At 38.8% G+C, this 8,447-nt stretch overlaps 1 non-coding gene across 1 annotated transcript; it reads right to left on the bottom strand.

The window, feature by feature from the left end:
• Positions 1,016-1,088, bottom strand: TRNAF-GAA. The gene has a single exon. It is a non-coding gene; the product is annotated as a tRNA-Phe (tRNA).

Here is an 8,447-nt window from a genome sequence, read left to right as displayed (position 1 = left end):
GATCTGCTAATGAGCTCTCGGCTGTCACATTAATCAGTTCAGGACTGAACAATAGAAAATCTGAACTATTTTTTCTTTGTTTCTTTTCCTATTTTCAAACTGAGATAACTTGTATATAATAACACAAAAGATTTTTAAACATGTATATGATGAATTCTGATAATGTATATATCCATGCAACCGTATTGCTACTTAAATATAAAATATTTCCATCACCACAAAAGTTCCTGCATGCCCTTTCCAGTGAACCCACCACCATCACCTAGAGGCAAACACGGCTCTAATTTTTGTTCCCATAGATTCATCTTGATTGTTCTAGAGCTTCATGTACATGGATTCATAGAGTACATACTATATTGTATCTGACCTCTTTCACTCAGCATAATGTTTTCATAGTTACTCACAGTCTGTATTGTATTGGTTATTATGTGAATACATAGCAATTTGTTTTTCTACCCTCCTGGTAATGGATATCTGGGTTGTCTCCAATTTGAGGCTATGATACATAATCTGTTCTGAACATACTTGTACAAGTGTTTTTGTAAACAAATGTTTATTTCTTCTAAGTAAATAGCTGGTAGCAGACTTGCTGAGTCATAGGGTAGTTATAGAGTTGAACATTAAAAGAAATTGCTGAGCCCTTTTTTTTTTTAAGAGTACTTCTAATTCCTCCAGTTTCTTCCAAGGATGCCCTCATGCCAGCCCCCAACCACAGCACAGGCCTATTCTTTTTTTTTTTTTTTTTTTTGTCTTTTTGCTATTTCTTAGGCCGCTCCCATGGCATATGGAGGTTCCCAGGCTAGGGGTCGAATCGGATCTGTAGCCACCAGCCTATGCCAGAGCCACAGCAACGCGGAATCCAAGCCACATCTGCAACCCACACCACAGCTCACGGCAATGGGGGATCGTTAACCCACTGAGCAAAGGCAGGGACTGAACCCGCAACCTCATGGTTCCTAGTCGGATTTGTTAACCACTGCGCCATGATGGGAATTCCAAGAAAACTGAGGGTGTTTGCCGAAACCCTGGATCGAACCAGGGTCCTTTAGATCTTCAGTCTAATGCTCTCCCAACTGAGCTATTTCAGCTCCAGCACAGGCCCATTCTAAAGATAAAGTATAATTTAAGATTTTTCACTTATTTATTGCTTTCTGCTCTGGAAAGTACCGTTGGTTGTCATTGACAAAGTCAGTTTGAAGAACTCAATTTCAACCACTAAAGTTAAAAAAAAAAAAAAAACTCAAAAGAATAATTAGCTGTTATTAGAGAAATGCAAATCAAAACTACAATGAGGTACCACCTCACAATGGCCAGAATGATCATCATTAAAAAGTCTACAAATGTGGAGAAAAGGGAGCCCTCCTACACTGTTGGTGGGAATGTAAACTGATGCAGCCACTATGGAAAACAGTATGAAAGCTTCCTCAAAAACTAAATCCCAATCCTGGGCATATATACAGACAAAACTATAATTTGAAAAGATACATGCACCCCTAGGTTCACAGCAGCACTATTCAAAATAGCCTAGTAACAGAAACAACCTAAACGTCCACTGAAGGATGAATTAATAAAGATGTGGTATATATACATATACAGTGGGATATTATTCAGCCCTAAAAAAGAATAAATTAATGCCCTTTGCAGCAACATGGATGGACCTAGAGATTATCACACCAAATGAAGTAAGTCAGACAGAAAAAAAAACACCATATGCTATTACTTACATGTGGAATCTAAAATATGACACAAGTCAACATATCTACAAAACAGAACAGACTCATAGACATATAGAACAGACATGTGGTTACCAAGGGGGAGGGGTAGTGGGGGAAGGATGGATTGAGAGATTAGGATACGAAGATGCAAACTAGTATATACAGAGTAAATAAACAACAAGGTCCTAGGGCATAGCACAGAGAACTATTCAATACCCTGTGATAAACCATAATGAAAAAAATATGAAAAATCACTTTGTTGTACAGCAGAAATTAATACAACATTGTAAATCAACTCTAGTTCAAAAACATTTTTTTAAAAAGAAGAAGAATCAACTGTCCAGATCAGGCCTTCAGAGGCTCTGCCATTAAGCGGATGTTGTGTTTATTGTTGCAAGGGCATCATTCCAAAGTTAGCCTCCGAGCTTAGGCAGCTGGAAACTTTTTTCTTTTTTTCGTAATACCACTGGTCTTAGCACTGAAATCACTACTAAAAGGGAGGGCGTTATGCAAATTAGTATAATTAACTATGTGTTACTAAGGCAATCTTGGATAAGACTTTCCCTTTGTTTCTGCTTTGGAGACTTGGGGTTCCCCAAATTCTCTTGGGTGACACCTGGCACCAGCATTAGAGGGAGGAAAAGAGTTGTTCACATTAAGACAGATCCAGTTTTGGTGTGATCAGCAGCCATGCTCTTCACAGGATTAAGATTTATCCCTTTGATAATATGAAAAACAAGGAAACAAAAGGCACTGCTTAAAAATAATGATTTAGCACAGAACACATTTTGATTTAGTCAACTTTTTTTTTTCCTAAGGAAAAAGTGTGTGGGCTTATCTCTTGAAAATGCCAGCCTGGCTGTGAACACTGGGGAAATTAAAAGACTGAATAGAATGGATTTCTTAGGAAAAATCAGTGTGCGTATGCAGAGGGTTGCATGGCTTATTTATTAAGTTGTGTGCTAGGGGAGGATTATCTGCCTCAGACTTATCTATTACTTTATGGCATTGGTTTTTAAATATAGAGGTTTTCTTGCATTGCACAAAGCCAAGTTCAAATGGAATATAAAACTAAGTAACTTTGGAAGCTTTGACTATGACATAGAAATCAGAAAATCAGAAGGATAAATACTATCTCCACCACCATCCCTTGTCCAGAAAAAGGAACAGCTTTGAAGAACATTCTGTAGCCTTTGACATAGCACCAATTATTCTTTCTTAGAAATAGAGGTCAGTAGAATGTTAATGAAGGTGCCTAAGAGTAATAAGTGCTGCCAAAGAAGGCCGGCAGTCAGTGCGTCTCCAATTACCACTGTGGCCAAAACTACTGTGGCCAAAAAGGACCAAGATAGAGCTGCCTTTTTCATGGGAGGAAGGGATTCGCGATCGGAAATCACATGTTGCAAAAATAACAACTGACAAGATTATGAATATTAGGGCAGCTTCCAGCACAGTTCATGCAAATAATTATGGCTGGAGCCTTGAGGTTGCATGCTGCCAGGTAATAGTACTATTCTGCGTTAATAATGCTTTTTGTTTTTAAATTTGAAAATGATACATAGCTATTAGTCATTTTTCAGAATATTCTGAAAATAAATAGGCTGACTCAATCTATTTATTCTGATTTGATTTGAGAAGGATAAGATGACCCAGTATAGAAAAGTCACACAAAGAATAAAGACAAATACTCACCCCCAAAAATACTTCCTCACAGGCCTGACCAAATTTAGTACTTTTAACCAAATACATGGATCCCTACAAAGAGTCTACAAAATGCTCTGTGATAGCCCTTCAAAATGACTTTATCAAATGAGTGTATTTTTGAACAAAAAAATATGGAAATAGAACTTTAAAAATAGGATTGAGGAGTTCCCCACGTGGCTCAGTGGTTAATGAACCTGAGGATTCCATGAGGATGCAGGTTTGAACCCTGGCCTCACTCAGTGGGTCAAGGATCCAGCGTTGCTGTCAGCAGTGGTGTAGGTTGCAGACGAGGCTCGGAACCTGCGTTGCTGTGGCTCTGGTGTAGGCTGGCAGCTACAGCTCCGATTGGACCCCTAGCCTGGGAACCTTCATATGCCTCAGGTGTGTCCCTGAAAAAGAACAAAAAAAAAAATAGGATTGATTTAGGAGTTCCCATTGTGGTTCACTGGTAATAAACCTGACTAGTGTTCACAGGGTTGTGGATTCAATACCTGGCTCCACTCAGTGGGTTAAGGATCTGGTGTTGCCTTGAGCTACAGCTTGGGTTGCAGATACAGCCCAGATCTGGGGTGGCTGTGGCTTAGGCTGGCAGCTGCAGCTCCCATTTGACCCCTATCCTGGGAATTTTCATACGCCGCAGGTGCGGCCCTAAAAAATAAAATAAAATAAAAATAAAAATTAAATAAATAAATATAGGATGGATTTTGTCCTATTCTGGCCCCCAAAGTTACTCTTGCTTATGCAATAGAATGTCACTATTTCTCCCAAAGTAGCACTTGAAATTTGAGTGTCCTTGAAAGCAAACATTTTGCCTCTTGGCATAATGCAATTGGACAAGATATTTAATCAGAATTTCTTCCTAAATGCATGGGCTACCTGCTATTAGAAAATACTAACTAAAGAAGGAGAGTTTGCACTTTCCATCAAAGAGAATGAATGGCCTCTTATTTCAAAGAAGCAGCCTTTCTTCCACAGACACCACAGTCATATTTGTTTCCTTTTAAGAATCATAGCTCCAACCCGGCACATTATTACAAATATTTTCATGATTGACAGACACTAAGAAACACAAGTGTAACACAACTCATCCCATAACCAAATGCAATATGAGGAGAGTGGATCTTAGAGTGTAGCCAAGTGGTTTGGCTCCCACAACATAATAATTTCATTATAAGGCAGTTTCCCCTAAAAGGCATCAAAATGGCTCTCCAATGAAACTTGACGAGAAGTGGCTTGTCTCTACAATTCCCCAAGTGGTACTCTGACTCATCTCAGGTCCTGGCTTCCATCACTTCTCATTCATGGAGTAAAAATCTTTCCTCCTCTGAGATGACCTTGTATTTCTTGAAGGGTTTTCATCTGGCCAGACTCAGATCATCAGGCTACTCCTGAAACCATATCTGATTTCTGATTTCCATGATGAACAGGAAATGGAAGAAATGCTCACCTTTGACAGATGCACTGGCTAAAAGAGATCTGGCTATTTGCTAATCTTCCTATTTCAAAAGTCTTATTAAAAAAGAACACTGGCCTTCAACAAACCAATCCAATCCTAGAAATAAAATGCCAAAGCCAAGAGTAATTCAGAATCATTTAACATGCTTTTAATTAAATTCTGTCACCAATTTAGAGAGCCATGTCAGTTTAACTACTGTGGTCCAGGATCTCTGATGGTCTGATTTGATAAGCTTCCATCTTGGTCATGGTGAACAATTTGTCCTGAATTTCCTGAGACTTTCTTAAATTTTACACTCAATGAAATTTCCACATCCTCAAAAATCCCCCAGTTTGGGGAAAACTGGTATAGTTTGTCACACTACTTAAATAGCCAACAGACCAAAATCTTTCCCTTTTATTTTTTTATTACTCAATGAATTTATTACCAAAATCTCTTTCTTAAATCTAATTAATCTTATTGAGATGAATTTCCTCTTAGTATCATTCCTACAAGTTCATACCATACTTCTCAATGATGAAAAACAACAGGTATATCAGTTTCCTAGGGTTGATAACAACAAATTACCAAAACGGGGTGACTTTAAACAACAGAAATGTATTCTCTCACTGTTCTGGAGGAGTCAAAAGTTTGAAATCAAGGTGTCAGCAAGGTCATGTTCTCTCCAAAGGCTACAAGGAGTAATTCTTTCTTGTTTCTTCTAGCTCCTAGGGGTCGCTGGCCATCCTGGGTGCTCCTTGGCTTGTGGCAGCATAACTCCAATTTGTGCTTGTCCTCACATGGTCTTTTTCCCTGTGTGTCTATATCTCTTTGTGTCTTTCCTCTTCTTTTAAGGAAATCAGTCATGTTGGATGTAGGGCCCACCCTCATCCAGTATGACATCATTCTAACTCAACGAAGCACATCTACAAAGACCCTATTTCCAAATAAGATCACATTCACAAATACCAGGAATTAGCACTTCAACATATCTTTTAGGAGAACAAAACTTAATCCATCTCCATATATCAGTGGCTCTCAACTATGAACACATATTAGAATCATTTGGGGAATGTTACACACACACACAGACACTCTAATGCCCCTTTCATTCTCTCCATCACAATAAATTAAATTTTAATACCTAAGGGAAGCCTGGGCATCAGTATATTTTAAAGTTCCCTAGCTAATTCTCATATGCACCCACTGTCTATAACCCTCCACAGTTAAAGAGAAGAACCATTAAAATGGCTTTAAGTATGGTCTGCTTTCTCCAAAAATTTTCTTTCAAACCAGTCTAAACTCATCGCAAGTAACTCAAACTCCTGAGTTTTCCTCAGTATTTTGAACTAACAGTAAAAATATATATTTCAATTACACCAAGAAAGCTCCCAACAATTTATCTCACCCAAGAGAAAAAGTACCTGGAAATTTAATCTCCCAAAGTCAACATTTTTTAATGTAAAGTTAATCTAGATATACACTGGACTCTTTTTACTGACCTGAAACTTGTCTTAGAGCAAAAGATTTCCATATTGTTCATTCCAAAGATACTAATAAATATGTCCAACAAGAGAAAACTATAGCCTGTCCAAGACGAGGGTTGACTAAAAACACAAAATTTTTCACAGTAAATGATTTTGGGGGAAATAGCCTTGGTTTCAGACAATTAGGATTTTTTTCCTCTTACTTTCTCATGGCTTTGTTTTTATCCCTCCCTATTTAAACAAACTGGAGTTAGGGAGCCATCTTTTCCCTATTTGTTTTCCCACTGCCATCACCATTTTGGTTTTGAACTTATGTTTTCAACAAACAGCATTTTCTAAAGAATACTTGTGCTGAGATGACCAGCAGTTAGCCTACTGAGATCCTACGGGATGCTGAATGAGCCAAGGCGACAAAGTTGAACAAGTGTTCCTAATTTAAGCAAGTCAAAGCTACTCCATCCCCTACTCATCTTACTTCCTTTCTCTGGGCTCTAAACATCCACATGCCCGCAGTGCATTCATCAAGGCACTTTTCTTTCCTGCCAGATTTGTAAGGGGAAAGATTCACTTCTCCTTCCCAAGGTGTCAGCCTTCGTCGTTATTGATGGCTACAAGCCTACAATTACTTGATGAAGCTAATGGGTAAAAGCACTTAAAAGGCTATGCTTTGTGGTTCCGTTGTCATAATCCATGTAAAACAAACCAGACCCAACACAGCCTGACAAGCTTTCAGCCTGTTATTACTGGGGGCTTATTTAAATTACAGGTTTGATTAAATTTATAATTTAGCCATTGCACTTAGCATGCTTTTCTTTTCTTTTAAAACTAACCCCAAGAGAGACATTTACAAAATTCCTATCTCCAGGCTGTCAGATGAGAAAAATGTCAAGTGGCATGGGTGGCCAGAGGGAGGGGTTGGAAATGTACTTAGAATAGTAAACTTAAAAAAAAAAAAAAATGGAATTTCACAGCTAACTACTTTTTACTGCTTTGTCAATAGATACCACATACATATTCATCCTTCTTTTAACTCCCCTATTAATCCTGCCATAGTGCTGGAAAAAGAGTGCTGTAAAAAAAAAAAGTCCCCATATCATTCCTCCTCCCTTTCTTATCCCTTCTTGATCAGATAAGCTCTTAACAAAGCATGAAGCTTTGCATTAAATTTTAATGTTTTAGCTCAGAAGTAAGGATGCCACTTCAAATGTCCTCCTTTGGAAAAGAATCATATCACCTTGAGAGGTCAGCAACATGTAAATACTCCTAAGACAGGTTAGTTATGTTCCAGACCATTCAAAATGGGCACCATAAAGTGATAATTATTGTCACACTAATGCAATTAGGTTTCTTGCAAGAAAATTACAACTAACATAGGTGTGATGCAGTGATTTTTTTTTTTTTTTTTTTTTCTTTTTAGGCTGCATTCTCAGCCTATGGAGGTTCCCAGGCTAGGAGTCGAATCAGAGCTAGAGCTGCTGGCTTACACCACAGCCACAGCAACACCAGATCCTTAACCCACTGATCAAGGCCAGGAATCGAACCTGCAACCTCATGGTTCCTAGTTGGATTCATTTCCTCTGTGCCACAACTGGAACTCCGCATAGCGAATTTTTTAATTCATCTATTCACACAGTAGTTACTTAACACTGACCCAGGGCCACTGTGCTGAGTGCTGGCCATGCAAAGGTGCAGCCTCAGTGAAGAGCAGGGAAGAGGAGCACATCCCTGACTGTGACAAGAGCCTCTGATAAATTCTGTAAGAAGACCATGTAGTTTGCTCAAAAACCCCAGAGAAGGAAGTCCCTATATCTCTGCCTGACTTGGAGATGGCAAGGAGGCCATAAAAGACTTGAAACAGAAGATCATTTTGATATGGATATTTAAGAATGAATTACTGACAAAATTAATCTGCCAAGGACAGATTAATGAAGCACATTCCAAGGAACAGCATGTGCAAAATCTCTGAGCCAGGAAAGGGGAAAGGCCGAAATGCAGCACTGGGTGCTGCAGAGTGTCTGAAGAGAGGTATAAAATGAAGCAAGAGGTGGTGAAGGCAAGAATCATGTGTCAAAGCAAGCGGTCTGAGCTTCTTCTTCTGAGCCAAAG

The sequence above is a fragment of the Sus scrofa genome, chromosome 3, assembly GCF_000003025.6.
Source record: "Sus scrofa isolate TJ Tabasco breed Duroc chromosome 3, Sscrofa11.1, whole genome shotgun sequence".
In the NCBI taxonomy this organism is placed as follows: Eukaryota; Metazoa; Chordata; class Mammalia; order Artiodactyla; family Suidae; genus Sus; species Sus scrofa.
This window is presented reverse-complemented; position numbering and strand designations above follow the sequence as displayed.